The sequence below is a fragment of the Microplitis demolitor genome, chromosome 4 (assembly GCF_026212275.2).
Source record: "Microplitis demolitor isolate Queensland-Clemson2020A chromosome 4, iyMicDemo2.1a, whole genome shotgun sequence".
Lineage (NCBI taxonomy): Eukaryota > Metazoa > Arthropoda > Insecta > Hymenoptera > Braconidae > Microplitis > Microplitis demolitor.
In genome coordinates, this window is record NC_068548.1 from 12759006 (window position 1) to 12782174 (window position 23169).

At 31.3% G+C, this 23169-nt stretch overlaps 2 long non-coding RNA genes across 2 annotated transcripts; one reads left to right on the forward strand and one right to left on the reverse strand.

Annotated features, from left to right (window-relative positions):
• Positions 1-6932: 6932 nt before the first annotated feature.
• LOC103575805 (uncharacterized) lies at positions 6933-15560 on the reverse strand. Its single transcript, XR_008403632.1, has 3 exons — positions 15289-15560; positions 7795-7857; positions 6933-7713 (listed from the first exon to the last, which is right to left on the reverse strand). It is a non-coding gene; the product is annotated as an uncharacterized LOC103575805 (long non-coding RNA).
• A 1940-nt stretch (positions 15561-17500) lies between these two features.
• On the forward strand, positions 17501-18722 carry LOC128667588 (uncharacterized). Its single transcript, XR_008403527.1, has 2 exons — positions 17501-17668; positions 17771-18722. It is a non-coding gene; the product is annotated as an uncharacterized LOC128667588 (long non-coding RNA).
• The last annotated feature ends 4447 nt before the right edge of the window (positions 18723-23169 follow it).

Genomic DNA, 23169 nt, shown 5'->3' on the forward strand with positions numbered 1-23169 from the left:
TTGCCAACAAAATGGCTGCCTAGTCTGAAATTTACAAGGTTGGCGGCAGTGATAGTAAAGGGGAAAGGGGGGATATTACCAAAAATTCATAAAGGAGTTCACACATAGAGTCATAAGTAATAATTGGTGCCATTGGCGTAGCGTTTAGGAATAGTATAAATATCAAATACAAGTACTATATTTAGATAAAGCAGATTTTACAAAATAGTCTGCAAGTTCATTAATAGATGGCATATTCATACTGAAAATTGGTTAGATAATAAATTTCTTAGAGAACTTGTATGAAAATAGTAAGCATGCCGATTGGTTTATATATTGAAGGGAAGTGAATCTTTTAATATTATTATTAATAATAGTAATAAACAATTACAACCGATGTAAACTCTAATGATATAATTTTTATAATTCTAAATATAGTACAATAATATAGTTAATCAGCATCTGAGTGAGAAATTGTACGATAGTGCTATTATTAAAAAAAAATTATCTTGTAACCAATTATAATAAAAAAGTTTAGTACAGGTAAATAATATTATAATTATTTATAGAATTTTAAATGCATTTTATCAAAAATATTCCAAACACAGATTAATTAAATTAATATACAATATAATGATTGATAAGTTTACTTTTGGTTTTCGATTTAAATATTTTTTGATTTTATTATTTTCTTGACATTAGAAAAGAATCGATTTGGTTTCCCTATAGGTTTTGTTAGGCTTAAAAAATTAATTAATTTTTATAATTTCTGTATTCTGCTTCTTATTGTTATAATTTAATTAGCCGGCGAAATGTAAGAACAAAACTTTCGTATAGAAACCTTTTATAATGAAAATCATGCACTCCTACATGATTTCTATCACGAACAAATAGCGCAAACTTGAAATTCCGCTGTATGTCATTTTTGACTGCCAATTGAAGAGATAGATTCTAGCAGTCAATTTAGATGATTATTGACAGGTTTCGTATGGATTCGATTTCAAGGCTAATTTTTTGAGTATTTATGTGTTGCTCATCGTCATGCTGCCGTTTTTTTTTTTTAATAAAAATCGATAGACATGAAATTGTCCACTTAAAAGAGAGAAAAATCCTTAAATTTCGTCAAATATTAATGTTTGTAATGAAAATTATGCACTTCTACATGATTTCTACCACGAACAACAGTGCAAACTTGAAATTCTGATGTATGCCATTTTTGACCGCCAATTGAAGAGATAGATTCTCGCAGTCAATTTTGATGATTCTTGATAAGATTCGTATGGGTTCGATTTCAATGCTAATTTTTTCAGTATTTATGTGTTGCTCATTGTCATGCTGCGTTTTTTCTTCAATAGACGTCGATAGACATGAAATTGTCCACTTAAAAGAGAGAAAAATCCTTAAATTTCGTCAAATATTAATGTTTGTAATGAAAATTATGCACTTCTACATGATTTCTATCACGAACAAACAGTGCAAACTCGAAATTCCGCTGTATGTCATTTTTGACCGCCAATTGAAGAGATGGATTCTCGCAGTCAATTTTGATAATTATTTATAGGAATCGTATGGATTCGATTCCAATGTGAATTCTTTCAGTATTTACGTGTTGCTCATCGTCATGCTGTGGTTTTTTTTTCAATAGACCTCGATAGACATGAAATTGTCCGCTTAAGAGAGGAAAATCCTTAAATTTTGTTAAATATCAATGTTTGTAATGAAATTAATGCACTTCCACATGATTTCTATCACGAACAAACAGTGCAAACTTGAAATTCTAATGTACGTCATTTTTGACCGCCAATTGACGAGACCGATTCAAGCAGTCAATATAAATGATTATTGACAGGTTTCGTATGGATTTAATTCCAATGCTAATTTTTTGAGTATTTATATGTTGCTTTTCGTCATGCTTCGGGTTTTTTTCAATAGACATCGACAGACATGAAATTGTCCGCTTGAAAGAGGGGAAAATCCTCAAATTTCGTCAAATATTAATGTTTGTCATTAACATTATGCACTTCTACATGATTTCCATCACGAACAAACAGTGCAAACTTGAAATTCTGATGTATGCCATTTTTGACCGCCAATTGAAGAGATAGACTCTAGCAGTCAATTCTGATGATTGATGATAGGATTCGTATGGATCTGATTAGAATGCGAATTTTTTTAGTATTTAACTGTTGTTTATTATGATGCTGCGGTTATTTTTCAATTGACATCGATAAACATGAAATTGTCTGATTGGATAACAGAGAAATATAATATTTTGCAAAATTTCAATTTTCAATAGGAGCATTTTGTAGTTCTACACGATTCCCATCACGAACAACCCTAATAGTCACTTTGCATTGAAATTGACTGTTTTATGCTGAAATTACCTGAAATCTGCTGCCCGAATTTGCTGACATCTTCACACCAAAAGTTAAAAATCAGAATTTGCGGTAAATCTTTTTTTAATTTAAAGGTAAACTTTTACGAAAAACAAAAAAATCGGTCATGTTCATTCTTACCATTTCAGAAGATAAGGAAATTTTTACATACGATTCACTACAATTTGAAAGTAAAAATATACTTAACAATTTTTCAAGTCAAATTAATGATAAATTGACTTAAAATTTGCCTAAAATTAAAGACAACTTTTTTCTTGTCAACTTTTGAAGTGACTTTGTATTCTAATTCGGGCAGTAAATTCACGTCAAATTCAATAGCAAGTTGCATACAAATTGTCGTAAAAAGTGGAAAAGTCCAAAGTTGACGGAAATTCGACGAAAAATACAACGAAACTTTTGTATTGTAAACTTTAGCTTAAGCAAACTGTGCTATTAGAGAAGTGGGGAGATATTAAAATTCTAAAGCATGTCTTTTTTTGACCGCCAACCGGAGAGTTAAATTCTGACATTCAATTTGGCAGTTTTTTCATGGATTTTGTTTCTTTTCGTTTCAATGCGAATTTTTTGTGTATTCATGTGTTGTTTGTTTATGTGCTGCGGTTATTTCCCTCGGAGAGAAATTGTAGCATTTTGTAATATTTCAATGTTTAATAACAATATTATGTAGTTTCACAAGATTACCATCATGAATTTACTCTACAACTTTTGAATTTTGTTGTAGATCATATTTAATGCTAACCGGGGAGCCAACTTCGTGCAGCTAACCCTGGCGGTTTTGAATCAGCCTGGAAACACCCTTGGAGTGGAAACATGGTGGAATCACGGTGGATTCAGGGTGGGTTTGTGTCATTTTATCACCGTCTATACACGGTGGTTACACGGCGTTTCCACGATGGTTACGTGGTGGACGTGGAATCACGGTGGGTACACCGTGTAACCATCGTGGAAACACCGTGTAATCACCGTGTATACACGGTGAAAAAATAGCACAAACCCACCCTGTAACCATCCTGGATCTACCGTGATTCCACCGTGTTTCCAGGGTGATTCAAAACTGTGAGGAAATTCTGAATGATTAGGCCGGATGTCGTTTGGTTTTAATTCCAATGTGGATTTTCAGTCTATTTATACGCTGTTAGTGAATTAACAGTTATTATTTTTTGATGTGCATCGATAAACATCCAACTGCTTATTCGAACGATAAAAATAATCATAGTGTTTTGCAAAATATTAATGGTTGACCGAAATATTATGTAGTTTTGCAGGATTTTTATCATGAATAAACTGTGATAAACTCGAATTTTGTTGTGCATAATTTTTGAACGCCAATTACAGAGATAATTTTTTGTAGACAATTCAGAAGTGTTGGTGTATATTTTGCTCGCTCTTGTTTTAAATGTAAAAACGAAATCTATCCTGACACTTTCAAATTGTCTGCCAAAAGTGAAGGCCCCATTTGGCGCTCGAAAGTGATGTATAACAAAATTCGAAATTAGCACAGTTTATTCATGATGAAAATTATTCAAAACTACAACATTTCTCTATTATACATTAAGATCAGTTTCGAAGTTAGGTGTGTGTGAGAATGTGTGGCGTAGATAAATGCATGTAAAATAAATTGGGCGTTTTCTCAGGAGGGTAGGGGATGAACCACGCCTCCTCTTGACTAACTGAGGTATGTCGACCGATACATCAAGTTAGTATTATGGGCGTATCCTGCTAGCCGGCATATGAGGAACCGAATGTTTGAATACCCTGGGTATGGACTCGTAGTATTTCTTGTACTTTTGAGAAATAAAAAAAAAAAAAATCGGTCTATCGGTTGACCCTGCGGGCCAGCCCTAAAACTTCCCGCTGTTTTTGAGCTCTAGGGGCTCTAGGCGCTCGAAAACATTTTTGTGAGTACATTTTCGAGCTCTTCCAGCTCGAAAATACTTTTAAAAGCCGTTGTTTTCGACAAAAATCGTTTTTTACCATTTTTTCTCCAACGATATCTCTTAAAGGAATTGACCGATTGAGACGGTTAAGGTAGCAATCGATTCGTTTTATTGAGTTCTAAAACTAATCAGATTATAGAATTGATCGATCGAGCCATTTCTGAAAAATTTTTAAAAAACTGAAAAAAAAAATTTTTTTTTCTGTATTTCTTCTATATCTTAGAGTCCATTTGATCGATCGATTTAAAATTTTCAGAAAAGTTGACGGCCAACAAGTTCTTTCAATTGCCACCTCAACCATTTCAATCGGTCAATTCATTGAAAAATATATGAAGAGTTTACATCCACACACACACACACACACACACACGCACACACACACACACACACACACACGCGCGCGCGCGCGCGCTTAGTCTTACTGGAAAATGCTCGTAGTGAGATAATAAAAGAACTCATGAAATTCTTTTTATACAAAATAATATTTCGACAGTGAAATCATAACTTTGTGTGAGGGTGTAAAATATATATTTATTAGACTGGGCCAAAAAAATCGACTATTTTTTTTTTTTTTAATATATTGAAAATTTTATTTGAGATGAGAAAAAAAAATTGTGAACATTTGAGCCTTTGATATTAATATTAAGAGGCCTGTCATCGCAGTATTTTAGGTTTTTCTAATGAGCGGGTTTTTTCCTCATAACTCTCAAACCATCGACGTAAATGGAATCGACTTAAGTACATTTTCTGAAGGAAATTGAATGCTCTACAAAAAAGACTGATTGAGATTTTTCGTCAGGTGATCCGTTTCTTTATGATCATGCCTTGAACATTGGTATGATTTTTTAATTTGATTGCTCAACCAAAATTTTGTAATTAATGTAAAAATCAGTTTCCGAAATAAAGCCAATGAATGTTTTTAAAGGAAGTTAAGTGCTGAACTGAAATAGTCTCTTAACAATGATTGCTAAACTTGGTCCTTCAAAAGTTATTCAAGGTTATTGAAGTCGTTTTGACTTAACTTCAACCTTGAATAACTTTTGACGAAATGAATTTAGCAATAATTGTTAAGAGGTTTTTTTTCGTAGAGCATTTAATTTCCTTCAAGAATATTTATTAGCTTTTTTCAGAAACTTATTTTTACATTAATTACAAAATTCCAAAGTCGAACAATTAAATTGTAAAATCATACAAATGTTGAAGGCATGATTATAAGGAAACGGTTCATCTGACGAAAAATTTCAATCAGACCATTTTTGTAGAAGATCCAATTTCCTTTCAGAAATGTAGTCAAGTCAATTTCGTTTGCCTCGATGGTTTTAGAGTGATGAGACAAAAACCCGCTCATTAGAAAAAACTAAAAAACTGCGATGATAGACCTCTTAATATTAATATTAAGGGCTTAAATTTTCACAATAATTTTTTTTCTGCATCCCAAATAATATTTTTGACATAGTCTAAAAAAAAATACAGTCGATTTTTTTGGCCCAGTCTAATATTTATATTAGGGTGTGTCAAAAAATATCTTTTTTTTTTCTTTTTGGACACTACCAGAAATTTATAGTGTATGACAAAATAAAAATTCTAACAGAAGATCGGCTTTTTAATTCTAATTTTACAAGCAGCTCATCGCAATTTTTTCCCCATGTTATTTAAATGGGAAATGAAAAATCGCGATGAGTTACTACCTCTAAAACTTGAATTTAAGAGCTGATTTTCTGACGGAATTTTTATGTTGTCATATACCATCGATTTTTGGTAGTGCCAAAAAAAAAACATTATTTTTCGACACACCTTAATTTATAGAGTATACTGAATTTAAGAAACTGACTTTTTTGTCTTAAGTACACAACAGACGATATCGTTCAAGTTTGAGTTGTCAATATTTATATTAATAGATTTCTCATGACAATTTTCTATTTTTATTTCCAAAATTATTAATTTTATTGCTTGATTTCTTGATTTTGTACGGAATTTTCAAATTTAAAAAGAAAATTAAAAAAAATTAATTTATATTTAATTTATGATGTCGTGTAAATAACTGCTAAGATTAATTTGTATTAAGGCCTTTTTTTGTGGAACAAATAATTCACTTCTAAGGTATATGGTTCTTAATTTTTTAATGTAACATCTTGAAAGTTTTCAGCAAGTATAATATGTTTTAGAAAATGAGACATTTCAAACATTATATTTTCTTTTACTTTATTTCCTGATGTATTTTACGAATTTTAAGCAATTTCTAATACACTGTGAAAAATTCTTATTAAATTTTACTATGGCTGCATTGTAACACCGGACCATAAGAAAACTGGTACAAAATTTACAAGTGTCCCATAGTAAACGTATGCACAGACGACACGATTGGGACCTATGCGCATACATTTTGCTATGGGACACTTGTAAATTTTGTACCAGTTTTCTGATGGTCCGGTATTACAATGCACCCATAGTAAAATTTTTTGGGAAATTTTCACAGTGTAGTGCAGCTTTTGTCTTTAATCAGTTGAAGACTTGAACCAGTTGGAAAAAAAAAATATTTGTGAATAACTGTTATTTTTTTTGTATTTTGTAGCTGGAAATCGGTAAGGATCTACTTATTATTTATGAGCCAATTTGTAAATCGAGTATTTTAGTATCTGTATTTATTTTAACTTAAATCTCCATATTACATGCATTATCCTGATCCCATTGCTTTTTTTTCTGCACTTGTAATAGAACGTCCTAAATACGTATTAATGTTATTTCGTTCCATGATGACCATCTCGTTAGATAAATTTCTTTTTTTTTAGAAATTTATGATATTGGTGTTCCAGGACCACTCTCTTTTCAGGTGTTAATGGCAATTTACTTTGATTTCTTTTAGTAATTTTAACCGCTCGAAGAGCCAAATTTCGATACCCCCAAATCGCATGTGACATTACCGTTATAAATTTTGATGATTTATACTGTCTAAATGCTTCGGTATGTGAACGGCTAGAAACGTATATTTGTCCTCCAACGTGAACTGGGTCAATTATGCGCTGATCTTCTTCATCTTCGGCGTGTTGTAGTTGCTGCCAACGTTGTTCTACTAATCGCTGTCGTCGCCGATGTTCTTCTAATTCCTGGACTTGTCTTAGTTTCTGTTGCCTTTGTAATTCTTCTAATCGCTGTTGTCGTCATTGATCTGCTAATTGTTGTTCTTGTCGTTGGTTTCATCGTTGTCGTAACACTTCTTCTAATCGCTGTTTTAGTCGTTGCTCTTGTAATTGTTGTTCTTGTTGTCGTTGTAGTCGTTGGAGATCTTCATTATTATCATCAGAATGTCGTTGACGGGGCATTGGTTGCATTTCGTCATTTAATTGCCTATTTTTCTCCATTAATTTTTCTATTGTTTCATTGTTATTATTGTTCTGTACTTCCTGAAACAAAGTCGTAGATAAAGAAAGACTTTTCACTGCTTTAAATATTTTTTCACATTTTCAAAATATTTTTTAACTCACCTCATTACTGCCATGAGTTACATTAATGTACCTCCCATGAGTATTTGTAGTTAATTGTTGAACCTGCAAATAAAGATAATTAATGACTGAAAATAAATTTTTACTTTCGCACTTGCTGAATAATGATTTAAGTTACCAAAAACAAATTTTATGCTAAGTTAAGCTCTACTTTAAATGTACAAGCGGAATTTTTTCTGTAACTTGAAATTATAATGTATAATAATAATATAAGCAAAACAATCTACAATCGATAGTGCATTTTTTACCATTTGCTTCATTTGCTTATTAAACTACGCAATGTCACGTTCGCTTGTATTTTTAATCTAAGTGAATGCACTTTTAATTATCTATTGGCCGTATTAATATTAAAAAAAATACCTAAATTAACATTTTATTGCTGAGCATTGTTTAAAAAAGTCTTTTTGATAATTACTTTTTTTTCCGAAGGCACACGTGATACACAGAGGTAAATAAAATCACTAAAATTCTAAATTAAGCAAATATATCCATCGAATCTTACAATCGCCTAAAGCTACTCTAACAAAGTTTGAATGATTTTTACTTCATTTAACGGACCTGAGCTTCATGGTCTTTTGCTCTTTAGAACAAATCGATTAGCTTAGAGGCTTAATCATTTCGAATTTCCTATACGTGTATTTTTTTTTTTTTTTTTTTTTTATTACTGATTTATTTTGGATTAATATAAAATAATCCATACAATCAATTTCGAAGTTCATATACGTGTGAGGATATGTCTTATTTTGATTACACACAACAAGTGTATCAAAAATTTTTAGAGATAATAGATATAATGTTATTAAAATTGTAATGTACGTGTAGCTATTCAGCTGTACGTTGATCTCCGTATATTTCATGACCTAAGTAGATATATGTACATTTCAGTTTTGATCTCCTCATATCTCGATACATCAACACATGTCAACCAAATAAAGAGTTTCAACCTACATACCAACAAAATTATTATTCGGGTAATCTTATACTTTTTCAATAAATTTTTTTTTTTTTTTTTTTTTTCAAAAATAATTTTTTAGCATAATGAACGAATTTTTTTGCTTTTATTTGTAATCCAAACTTACAAAATAAAATAATTGTCAGTTGCAACTTTAAAAGTTTGAAAAAAAAAATCAAAAGTTGGACCATTTAGTTTTTTTTTAATCTGGTTGGTTAAGCTAATATGTCTTTGAAAATTAATCAAAAATTACGTGTCGGAAAATAGCGTTATTCTTAAAAATAGAAATTAATTTTGTAGAGACTAAGTTTACAACGAAATGCATTTTTCCGGAGTTCTCAAAAATAATAAAGTTTTAAGTTCTTCTTTTCAAGATAACTATTTTCTCATGTTCAACTAATTATAAACAATATTAAAAGAACAAATATCACCGTCAATCAACTCTAATATACTAATGAATATAATAGTTTGATATCTATAAAAAACTATTAAAACTTAATAACTGTTGAAAAAAACTTTTTCACATGCACTGTTATTAGTGCTGAGTTTTTAACGAGTGCTAATTATTATAACAATTAAATTTGAACTTTTGTTTAATTTTCTTTAAATTTCGACTTAAATGTTTGTTTTAAATGGATTTGATTCATTATTATCACGACACGTGAAAATAATAGTAGAGGAGACCGCGCGCGTGTGTGTGTGTGTGTGTGTGTGTGTGTGTGTGTGTGTGTGTGTGTGTGTGTGTGTGTGTGTGTGTGTGTGTGTGTGTGTGTGTGTGTGTGTGTGTGTGTGTGTGTGTGTGTGTGTGTGTGTGTGTGTGTGTGTGTGTGTGTGTGTGTGTGTGTGTGTGTGTGTGTGTGTAAACTCTTTGTAACTTTTGAACTAATGAATCGATTTGGATGGTTGAGGTGGCAATCGAAAGAGCTTGTTGGCCATCAACTTTTCTGGAAATTTCAGATTATTTGATCGAATAGACTCGAAGATATTTGCGAATTACGAAAAAAAAAAAATTTTTTTTTTAGTTTTTTATTGATTTCTCAAAAACGACTTATACGATCGACATTAAAATGTAATCAGCTTGAGTACTCAATAAAACGCGTCGATTGCCACCTCAAACATCAAAATTGGATAATTCGTTCGAGAGTTATCGCGGGAGAAAGAAATGGTGAAAAACGGTTTTTTCTAAATATTTTCGAAACGACTGACGCGATTAATTCCATTTTTTTTTTTTTTAGTATTTTGAAAGTATTTCAAAAACGACTTGATCAATCAATTCAAAAATCTGATCAGTTATAGAACTCAATAAAATATGTCGATTGTCGCCTTGAACGTCTTAATCGGTTTATTTGTTCGAGAGATATCGTTTGAGAAAAAATCGTAAAAAACGTTTTCTTTCGAAAACAAAGGCATACAAAAGTATTTTCGAGCTCGAAGAGAAAATGTATCTACAACAATTTTCTGAGCTCAAGGAGCTCGAAATAGGCGGGAAGTTTTGGGGCTGGCCCGCAGGGTCAACCGACAGACCGATTTTTTTTCGACTTTTCTAAAATTTTGCATTCGTTACAAATCAAATGCAAGAAAAAGACAAAAAATAAATTCCGAAAAATGTCAAAAAAAAAAAAAAGTTTCAAACTCAAAAAAACAAGTTGCAATTTTTTCATTTTCTTCATTTTTTTTTTGACAATTTTGGGAAATTTTTTTTTTGTCTTTTTCTTGCATTTGATTTGTAACGAATGCAAAAATTTAAGAAAAGTCGAAAAAAAATATTTTTTCATTCTGATTATGATTACACAATTAAAGGAACAAAATTTGTTCCTTTAATTGTTTTGCAAATCTTTTGTCAATCCACCCCGAAAACGGCTCGATGGATCAATTTAAAAATTTGCAAGGTTATTGGGGGTACATTAAGCTAAAAAAGTCCCTGGCAACATTATTTTTTTTATCGATATTTGCAGAGTAGCGGTTGATTTACTAAAAAACCAAAAATAGTCCTTTTTTGTACTTACTTCTAATGGATATTAAAAATACAAAAAAATTTTTTTTTCAAAAACCGACCTATACATTGGTTTAATTACTAAGAAATTTTTAAAATTTTTCTGTTCTTTCAAATTATGGCATGAGTTTACCTATATATATATATATATATATTTATATATTATTAGGGTGTTTCAAAATAAACATTTCTTTTTTTTTAAAGTCTTATAGTCTTAAAAGTTAGTCTTAGGTATTAGAAAAATCCTCCCAAGAGAGTAGCTTGAAAGCTCAATCCTGCTAAGAGCTCAACTTATATTAATTTTCTCATTTAAATTACGTGTAAAAAATTTTGTTTTTTGTATATAAAAGTATTTAAAAAATTTTTTTTCAAAAATCAAAGTAGGTGGTCTTGTAGCAAATCAAATTCTCTACAAAAAAGCCCTTGACTATTTTCTTCGTCCAACTAACAGAAAAAAAGTTATGAAGCTTGAAAGAATAGTGAATTGAAAACTTAACGTAAAGATAATTTCCGGATTTTATTACGTGTACATGTTTATATGGTAAATCTATATGCTATGTATAATCAGTAAGGTGTTTCAAAAAGATTTCTGAAATCTTACTTATTTTTCGTAATAATTTCAAAAGAAAAATATTTTTTTAAGAATTAGAAATGTTTTTTCTTTCTGTATTTTTAATTTAAAAAAAAAGTTCTGTTCTTAAAGTAAGGAAAATTTTTCCCATGTATTCAAAAAAAATTGACAGGTAACATTAGTTCAGAAGAAAAAACCTAAATTTCTATTTAAAAAACTATTTAATATAATGGAAACATGAAGTTATACTTTTTAATATAGTTTAAAGCTTCATAAATTTTTTTCTGTTAGTTCTCCGGAGAAAACAATCAGAAGCTTTTTTGTAGAGAATTTAATTTTCTACAGAGCTGTGTGTTTCGATTTTCGAAAAAGAAATTTTTTAATACTTTTATTTTTAAAAAACAAAAAAAAAATTTTTTTACATGCAATTTGAATGGGAAAATAAGTATTCGTTGAGCTCTTAGTAGAATTGAGATTTCGAGCTGCTCTCTTGGGAGGATTTTTTTTATACCTAAGACTAGCTTTTGAGACCATAAGAAAAAAAATTTTTTTTTCTGAAACACCCTATTATATATGAAAATTAGGGTGCGTCATTTCGGAGCAACATTTTTTTTTAAGTGCAATTTTCTTAGCGGGAAGTTAAAAAAAATGTTCGCACAAGAATAAAAATTCTATGTCGATTACAGACCTAGCTCATTGAAAAATTCGATTTTCCCATTTAAATAACACGGGAAAATTTTTTTTTTAGCTTTAAGTACTTTTAAATCCTTAAGAAATCAATGGATCAAATAGACTAATACTTATTTTTATAGGAAATCGAACGCTCTACAAAAAAGGTCTCTTATCATTTTTTGATAAATCCATCTGTTCAACAATTGATCAAATGTGTGTTTACTAAGGTCTGAAATTACAATGCTGATATCACGGAAAATATATACGTATAAAAACGATGTAAAATAGTTTATAAGTATACGTAAACTCTGTAATAGTAAGAAAACATTTTATTATATTTCAAAATACTATAGAGCAATAGTTATCCTTTTTTTTTATTAATTATTGAAGATCAGTTGTATGTTTTAAGTGATAACGTTATAACTTTTAAAATAAAATAAGGAATGAAATAAAAGAAAAATAAAATGATTTTAATAATATTTCCCTTCTAACGAAATTACTCCCATCCAATTTTTTCCCTCCAACGAAAAGTATTCAATATGTCTGAAAAATTCAGTCACTGATTTTCCAAAACTCTAAATATTTTTTAAAATCACTTATTAGCACTGACAAAGTCTTACAAAGTATTATACTTATTTCCGTTATGTGACTACAAAATCTCTGATTTATTCTAAAAAACTCTTTTAGAAGAGTCTAAAAACTTTTATGGTTTCAGTCTTTAAATTGCGTAAAACATCTCAAACAGCTTTTTTTCATACTTTTTTAGAATATTTCAGATCTTTTCAGAGCCATTAATACTTGTAGAATTTTTATTCAGAATGCTGCAAATATTATTCAGACTGCTGAGAGAAAACTATTTCCACCAGGGTTCTAATGAAATTGAAATGATATTAGGAGCGTTTATTAAAAATTGTAAACAAAATTTTGAAACAAGTTCTAATATCACCATAAGCAGAAAATATTTAATATAAAAAACTAAATCTGTTGAGCGGCTCAACAAAGTTGGCACAGCTCCAGGCTTTGTTGTGTATTTGATTGTGGATTCAAATTACTGTTATGTCTCTAATTTCGAATTTTATGATAAAAAGAAATTTAATGATTCCGACACCGATTCTTCGACTCATCGAGATGCTCTTGAGTATATATTGAAATTACAAAATAAAGGCACTAAGGTGATATTAGACGAAAGTTGTAAAACTTCTGAGGAAATTTGCGGTGATTCAACTTGTTCACTCCAAAAAAACGCTAATAATATGTGTGGTTTTACTATCGACGAGCTTTTTAATAAGTATTCTACGATTAAACAGACAAAGCGACTTCTTTTAAAACTCTGGTGTTTTATGATCGACGTCGCCTGTCTACACAGTTATATTATTTACCACACTGAATACAATCATACATTATATCGAAAAGAATTTTTAAAGCGGCTTGGATTGGAACTCGTAAAATATCAGATAAAAAAGAGGGCTACCTGTCAGTACTTATCACGAGAATTACGTGATGGAGCTGCAAATTATTTGTCCCTCAAATGTGCACCGAAAACTTTTGACAAATAAAAGATAAGCCTGTCAGGTGTATTGTTTGCCCTCGAAAACCAGATAAAAAAGTCCAAAGTTTTGCTCTAGATGTGAGAAACCGGTTTGTCAAAATCATTCAATTTTATTGTGTACTGATTGTATAAATGATTCATAAAAAAAAATTGACATTTACTTCTGTTTTTGCCTTACAGTCTCTTTGCAGTTTACTATTTTTCACAAAAAATTGTATAAAAATAACAATAAGGATGTTAAGAATAACAATAATAATATTAATATTTTGCTTGATACTGTCGAAAATGGCAAAGTAAAATTAATATTTCTTTAACATTAATATATTTTATTTTTTATTGTTCTAATCATCAAGCTATTAAGCATAATAATTCCAAAGTCTTTAATAAATATTGTATCTTATGAAGTGCATTTTAGATAATTAAATCATATTATAGTCATTCATTCTATTATAAACCATGTATTCTTTCTTTTAAGTGGACAATTTCATGTCTATCGATGTCTATTGAAAAAAAAACAGCAACATAACGATGAGCAACACATAAATACTCAAAAAATTAGCATTGAAATCGAACCCATACGAATCTTATCAAGAATCATCAAAATTGACTGCGAGAATCTATCTCTTCAATTGGCGGTCAAAAATGGCATACATCAGAATTTCAAGTTTGCACTGTTTGTTCGTGGTAGAAATCATGTAGAAGTGCATAATTTTCATTACAAACATTAATATTTGACGAAATTTAAGGATTTTTCTCTCTTTTAAGTGGACAATTTCATGTCTATCGATTTTTATTAAAAAAAAAAACGGCAGCATGACAATGAGCAACACATAAATACTCAAAAAATTAGCATTGGAATCGAATCCATACGAAACCTGTCAATAATCATCTAAATTGACTGCGAGAATCTATCTCTTCAATTGGCGGTCAAAAATGGCATACATCAGAATTTCGAGTTTGCACTGTTTGTTCGTGATAGACATCATGTAGAAGTGCATAAATTTCATTACAAACATTAATATTCAACGAAATTTAAGGATTTTCCTCTCTTAAGTAGACAATTTCATGTCTATCGATTTTTATTGAAAAAAAAAACGGCAGCATGACAATGAGCAACACATAAATACTAAAAAAATTTGCATTGGAATCGAATCTATACGATTTCTATATATAATCAACAAAAATGACATACAGCAGAATTTCAAGTTCGCACTGTTTGTTCGTAATAGAAATCATATAGAAGTGCATAATTTTCATTACAAATATTGATATTTAACGAAATTTAAGGATTTTCTCTTTTTTCATGCGGACAATGTCATATTTATCGATGTCCATCACAAATGTTTATATCGAATAAAATTCCAAGTTAGGTATCAATTACTAACCCTGATTAATCTGAGAACGAATTAAAGAACGTTAATAGTATAAAGTAACCTAAAAGGTTTCTATACGAAAGTTTTGTTCTTACATTTCGCCGGCTAATTAAATTATAACAATAAGAAGCAGAATACAGAAATTATAAAAATTAATTAATTTTTTAAGCCTAACAAAACCTATAGGGAAAACAAATCGATTCTTTTCTAATGTCAAGAAAATAATAAAATCAAAAAATATTTAAATCGAAAACCAAAAGTAAACTTATCAATCATTATATTGTATATTAATTTAATTAATCTGTGTTTGGAATATTTTTGATAAAATGCATTTAAAATTCTATAAATAATTATAATATTATTTACCTGTACTAAACTTTTTTATTATAATTGGTTACAAGATAATTTTTTTTTAATAATAGCACTATCGTACAATTTCTCACTCAGATGCTGATTAACTATATTATTGTACTATATTTAGAATTATAAAAATTATATCATTAGAGTTTACATCGGTTGTAATTGTTTATTACTATTATTAATAATAATATTAAAAGATTCACTTCCCTTCAATATATAAACCAATCGGCATGCTTACTATTTTCATACAAGTTCTCTAAGAAATTTATTATCTAACCAATTTTCAGTATGAATATGCCATCTATTAATGAACTTGCAGACTATTTTGTAAAATCTGCTTTATCTAAATATAGTACTTGTATTTGATATTTATACTATTCCTAAACGCTACGCCAATGGCACCAATTATTACTTATGACTCTATGTGTGAACTCCTTTATGAATTTTTGGTAATATCCCCCCTTTCCCCTTTACTATCACTGCCGCCAACCTTGTAAATTTCAGACTAGGCAGCCATTTTGTTGGCAAAGTGTCCCCATCCCCCTGCAAGTTTTTAGTAAGTTTCGGAGAAACTGTTGTTTTGAATTATATCCCTATAGCCAACCCTGATAGCCACACTCTAAATATAATTGCTCAGCAAGTTCTGCAGTGAACCACTTTCGGCTAACTTAACGACAAGTTTCTGGCTTGGCTGGATAATAATTGCGTGCAAGTTGATGCAAATCAACTGCCGTTATCTGAATGTGATTTGGCAGGAAAACTTGCCGTCAATTTGAAGTGAAACTTTCAATCAGCTTAACGTCATTCTCTGACCAGTAACACTCGTAGTCAAATTGAATTCAAGTTAACAGACAATTTACTGTCAACTTAAAGGTAACTGCTGCTTGCTCTCTAACTCTTTCCTTTAAGTTGGCTTCAGAATCGGCAGTAGCTTGAAGTTAATTCACGGTTAAGGTTGCTATCAGAGAAGCTGTTATCGTCAATGGCTTCAGGTGCCTCCACCTATTAATTCATTACGGAACTTGCAATCCATCAATAGGCGCGCGTTTAACTTCCTATTTGAAATGTACATATAAGATTTTACAACATTTTTATTGTATTTATATTGAATTTATTCATAGTACCTTATTAATAATTAGGTCATATTCTAAATAATAAATCCTTGTAACACATACTTATTAAATTATATGTTGAGATTATAAAAAAGTCGAAATCAATAGATGAATCAATCATTATATTGTATTCAGAGAAATATAAAATACAAGCAGTAAGTAAAGTCCTCACACGGAAAAAGATATATCCGGTAATATCTGTCGCTAAAATAGCATACGTACGACAATACTAAAGATATAAGCCGGATAAATACTATTTTGCCGGGATGTATTTTTTTTCGTGTGGGTCGTAGAATGGATAAGTAAAGAACGTAGACTTGCAGCTAGCTCAACTGTTGTTACCGTTCAAATCTTATAAATACTTAATAATAAAACTCAGTCTTCAGGTAAAAGTTATTTCATTAATTATATTAACCCTTACCCGTTATTTCATCGAATAGTTATTATAACAATTATACTAACTATGATAATCATCACCACCATCACCATCAATAAATTAATTTATTGATTTCAAATTTAAAATTGGTCCCGCGTGACAACGAACTGCCTACTGTCCAGGAGGTGGCGTCAGCTCTGATTCTGGTAACCCAGTACATAACAAAGCTGGCAGCAAGCTAGCGGCAACCTACTGCAGCAACTTGTCGCCAAGTTGGCCGCAAAAATTTGGCATTTCCAGAAGTTGACGGCAGCCTCCCTGATAGCCACACCTTACTCAGCAAGTTCTGCAGTGAAACATTTTCGGCTTACTTAACGAGAAAGTTTCTGGCAAGCTTCTTGGCTGAATAATACTCCCCTTTAAGTTGGCTTCAGAATATGGCAATAACTTAAAGCTCGGCCGTACCTAATGAAATCTCGAATTTAAGAATTCTAATCACTTTTTGAATATTTATGGGGCTCGGATGATGAAAATCTTCCGAGGAAGTTCGTCTTGTGCTTTTAGTCGGAAGCTAAGAAAATTGCTGTTATGATAATTATTTAATAAATAACTAGAATTCTTAAATTCTGGATTTCGTTAGGTGCGGCCCAGCCTTTAAGTTAACTTGTGGTTAAGGTGGCTATCAGGGTAGTTGGATAGTCGAAGCGATCAAAACTCATGTATATAGTACTTGAAATCTCTCATGCGTATTAAACTTAATATATTGCTGTCGTTGCACACAAATCAACTGTTTGCAAACATACTTAAGTTAATCAATACTATAAATTCACTTCAAAAACAATGGTAAAAAGATTTAGCTACGTCACAGTGTCCCTGAATACTTGTAATTTACAAAGAGGTAATTATTTACAACATTTGCTTAAATCTTTCACATATTAACTAATATTCTTATTTTCTTCTATGAGGAAGTTAATTATTATTATTATTATTATTTTTTTAGTTCATATCGAAGGTTGATTATTGAGGGTGCCATCGAATTATCCTAAAAGCTAGTTATCTACAGTGCTACTGAACGTCAGTTGCTGTTTGTTCCCTATAGAGCTACGAAGCGGTTGATATTTATGGCGCATGTATTTGATTCCAATGATTGTTTGAGATAGAGGTTTTTTTAGTCTTTCAAATTTAGACACTGCCATATTTCAATGCATTTGACTTTAGAACCACTATAATTTCAGCACCAACGTATTAAATCTCTTATAGATTTAAGACCTATGATTTTTATCATCTCTTATACTATACGACTACATTATGATGAGTCTTGTATTATTCATGACCGTGTAACTTAGAAAGCTTACATAAAATCATCTCTCACTTATAAATACATAGATATTATAACGCAACATATTTAAGTGACTTATGTATTAAGTGTCAAGCTAATTATGTACTTGTCATAAGTAATATCAATGTAACCGGCAGCTAATTTGATTTAACTACACAGTAACTTTAAGCCTTCAACTAAATGCTGCCAATATATTACGTCCCCGCAGTTTTTGTAGACCTTGTATGTTTGTGTCCGTAATGCTTAGCAACTCTATATTTTCAGCCCAGGTATACTTTGTTGCTATTTTCAAAAATTTTACCGACCGCTACGATTGTCGGTTGTTGCCGATAAAGTAAATTTGGAATGGTAACTTGAAAATACATTTAACACTGTTTTTTAAAATTCATACGAGAATACGTCGGTCGGTGCTGCTCTCTTGTGAATATTTCACAGATCTTTTTGTTTCAAATATTTATTATAACCAAATGTTTCTCAAAATTCTGAGAGGTATATTTTCAATGGTTCAAATACAAAAAAATAATTTTTAGAACTTATTAATTAACAATAAGAATGCCAGGACGTTCCAATGTAGGAGAAATCCGTCTGTTCAGTAAAAATAAAGTTTGAATTATATTCGTAGCTCAAGATTATTTTTAACATTTTTGCGTAGAGGTGGGTGGTGCAGAGCGGCCCCCCTAAAATTTTGATCATAAAAAAAATTTTTTTTTTTTGTCTAATTACTATAAATCCGATATATTTCCGCATTTTTAGCTCTACCTATTACACCTAGGGCAAAATGGACCAGCCGAAGATTCTGAAAAAATAATTCTTTCAAATTTTTATCGTCAAGTTAAAAAAAATTTAATATGTTAATCCATTTTTCGGATGATTCTCTATAACTGGGGCAAATTTGGCCTCTAAAAATATTCGAAAATAATAATTTATATTTTAATTGATAAAATTTGTAAATAATACGAAATGATCTGTAATTTAAAAAATCAAAAAACACGTTTCTATAGGGTTCAAAATAATTACAAATAAGAAATATAGAATTGTTCTTTTTTTTTTTTTTTTTTATTAAATAATAATTAATAATTAAGCTAATCGAGGGGGAACGATTTATCACAACTTAAATAATTTTTTTTGAGTTATATGAAACCAAACATAGTTGTTAAGAGAAAGAAATACATCCTTAATGATGAAAACAATTTAAAAAAAAAAAAAAAAAAAAAAACTTTTTATCATTTTTTGGAGGGGGCAGCTATGTCCCACAAAAAAAAAATTTTTTTCCAGAATTTCGGCAAAATGTCCATAAATTTGTTCGAAATAAGACAAAAGTGATCTGATAGTTAAAAACCACAAAAAGTAATAATTGGCTTAGGAGGGCCGCTCTGCCCCACCCTCCCCTATTCATATCTGGTGATCTCTTTTATAGTTTTGGATTTATTTTGGGAACGAAGTTCCTTATGGGGCGTTGCGGAGGGGTATCCTAACTGGCAAAAAACGTTCATAAGGCGAGAAAAAAAATCTGTCTATCGGTTGACCCTGCGGGCCAGCCCCAAAACTTCCCGGTGTTTTCGAGCTCCTTGAGCTCGAAATCATTATTGTAAACACATTTTTGAGCTCTTCGAGCTCGAAAATACTTTCGTATGCCATTGTTTTTGAAAAAAAAAACCGTTTTATAGCATTTCTTTTTCCCGCGATATCTCGCGAACGAATTAACCGATTTTGATGGTTAAGGTGGCAATCGACGCATTTTATCGAATTCTAGAGCTGAGTAGATTTTGAAGTCGATCGTTACAGTCGTTTCTGAGAAATCACTAAAAAACTAAAATAAATTTTTTTTTTTTCGTAATTCGCCAATATTTTCGAGTCTACTTGATCAAATGATCTGAAATTTTTAGGAAAGTTGACGGCCAACAAACTCTTTCGATTGCCATCTTAACCATCTAATTCGGTTCATTACTTTAAAAGTTACAAAGAGTTTACACACACGCACACACACACACACACACGCGCGCGCGCGCACACATACACGCACTCGGACATTATTCTGAAAATAGTCAGAATATCTTTCTAGGACCTCAGTACTTCGACATCTGATGAAAACTCGATTTTCGAAAATCGAGGTAAAAATAATTACTTCCCGAATTTTTCGAAAATCGTCGTAAGATTTGTATGTATAGTCTATGTATGATGGCTATACAGTGTCTAATGTATAGTCTACGGTATGACTGTTAGTATAGTCGAGAAGATGAAAACCTACGGTAAATAGTCACAGGTCTCCTAAAAATATGGTTGATGGCTTAAACGATCCGAAATGGCTTCTAGAGAAAACATTGTTTGGATTTTTTCTGGACAAGAAAATTACAATTGTTAATAACAAAAAACCGTTAAGCAAATTAACCGTCCATCTTTTTGGCCAGAAAAAATTCTGGTGTCATCTAGACACTTCAAAGAATATGATTTTTTGGTAATGAAAGTTGTATCACCATTTTTCAAAAAGTTATTCAATTGTTAATTAACATTTTTTTTACGGGTTTGTGTTATAATAAAAGGCGGTATAAAATTTTAAATAATTAATCTATAAATTTTTTGCTTCTTAAAGCCCTTTTTATAAACATACTCAACAAGATAACGTCATGAAAGTTTATAAATTACTTTTTTTTCATTCATTATTAATTTTTGAAGTAACGAAAAAATTAAAATTCTAAATAATGTATGTTAAATAATTTTTTTTGAAACTTTAAGCTATTACTGATTTCATGTACTTGTTAGGCATTATATGATTACTTTTCAAATTTTTTCATGCCATTTGTTTATAAATTTTTTTATTAATTAAATATTTTAGAAAAATTTTTTTTCACCATATTGTTAGCGTAAGAAAATAATGATTTTTAAAAAATGATTTTTTCTTAAAAACAATATCTTATTGTTTATATTCGTTTCTTTCATATTTGGATTATTTTAATAAATAATTCAGAAATCGTTTTTTTTTAAATCATAATTAGCATTTCTAAACACACTACTGGAAAAAATTAAAGGATAAGAAAAAATCTGAAATTTTTGGGCGATTTTCAACAGCCCATGTAGGAACTTACAAGCTCTGACAACGGGGCTAAGCACGGACCAGGACTGGGTAACCCAGCTCTGGCTCCCCAGTGTCGGCCCTAGCTAAGGCCCAGGACTGGGCAACCTAGCTCTGGCTTCCCAATGTCGGCCCTAGCTTAGGTCCAGTCGTGGGCAACCTAGCGCTGGCTTTCTATCCTTGGCCCGAAATTAAACCAGAACTAGTAAGCCCAGCTCTGGCTTCCGAGTGTCGGCCCTAGCTAAGGCCCAGTCGTGGGCAACCTAGCGCTGGCTTTCCGCTGTTGGCCCCAAACGAGACCCAGTCATGGGTAACCCTGCTCTAGCTCTTCAATATTGGCCCAAGCTTGAACCAGAACTAGTTCACCGAGCTCTGGGTTTCCACGGTAGACCCTAGCTAGGACCCAGCTATGAATAACTTCTACCCATACAGGAAGCCCCCGAGTTGAACGACGGGGCCATGCCTGGGACATTATTGGGAAGCCCGTCTTGGCAAACCTATACTGTCCCATGCCTGGGCCATAACTGGTTAATTAGTATTGGCCATTCCAATGATTACCCAGGCTTGGGCCAAGACTGAATACCCTAGCTTTGGCCAACCCTAGAGTCACCCTAACATGAGCCAAGATTGAATAACCTAGCCTCGGCCGTTGGATGGTTACCCTAACATCGGCCAACACTAGATAACCTAGCCTTGGCCAAGCCGAGAGTCACCCTAACTTGGGAATTATGGTGGTAGAGTAAGATAATTAAGCTGGGTTCTTGATAAATAATCAATTAAATTTAATAAATTTTATTTTAAAAAATTATGTAATTATAATATAAATAATACGAAATTATTTTTTTCTTTCTTAATCGAAAATATAGATTAAATTGCTCTTTATATTTCATAAAACCGAGTAGTTGTAGTAAAATGAACAAGTAGAACATATAAAAGTTTCAGTTGAACGTTAGTAGGTTCGTCCAGTAGCCAGCGTTCAAACCCAGCAATCAGAAGGACGGCAGTTCGCGCCCAGAGCCCAGCAGAATTTTCACCGAGTTTTTTTCACGTTATTTACTTCACTTAAATAGTTTAAACGTTAATGATCACAAACTCTAGTACTTTAATAATAATAAATTTTTTTTTGAATTGAATTTATGTGTTTTTTCGATGCATGGGCCAAGTCTGGCAACCAAGCATGGGTCAGGTCTGACAACCAAGGTTGGGCCAGGTCTGGCATGCAAGCATGGGTCAGGGCTGGCAACCAGGCTTGGCACCCAGTTATCATTCCAGACTTCTACCAAGGCTGGAACAAGGCTGGCTTACAAGCTTGACCCAGAGTTCAACATAGTTGAACCAAGCCTGAGCCAAGCCTGGGCCCGTCGTACTTTCCTGTCTGGGTCGGGACAACAGATTTTTAGCGTCTCCCAAAAAAATTGTTACAATGCAGTGATTTTTTTTAAGCGAAAAAGTTTGTCTTTTCTTTTCAAAATTTTCATTTTTAAATTGTAATTAAACAGTGTCTTGCATCATAAATTCAAACTATTTTTGAAAAATTGAGCATAATCAGTACGATATGTTCGAAGATATTGCAAAAATCAAAATTTTCAAATATGTTTTTTTTCGGATAACTTGTAAAGTACTTCATGGATTCATTCCAAAATATATCCAGCTCTAAAATTTACAAGGTACGTCGAGTGCCACCTCAACCATCAAAATCGGTTAATTTATTTCAAAATAAACCGTTATCGAAAGAATTGCGAAAAATTGTTTCTAATTAAATTCAAATTGTTTAACTAATCAATTAAAGTTGTTTTTGAACGTTAATGATTAAGAAACTGGATTGAATGCCACCTTGAACGTCAAAATCGGTTCATTATTATAACCGGGCAGCGTTGGTATACGACATGAGAGTGCGGCTCTCTCGCTGTCTCTGTCTGAATTTGGTCTTTCTCTGTCTCTCATATTACAGCCTGATTGCTAAGTTTGGCTGGGTTAAGCGCTAGACCAC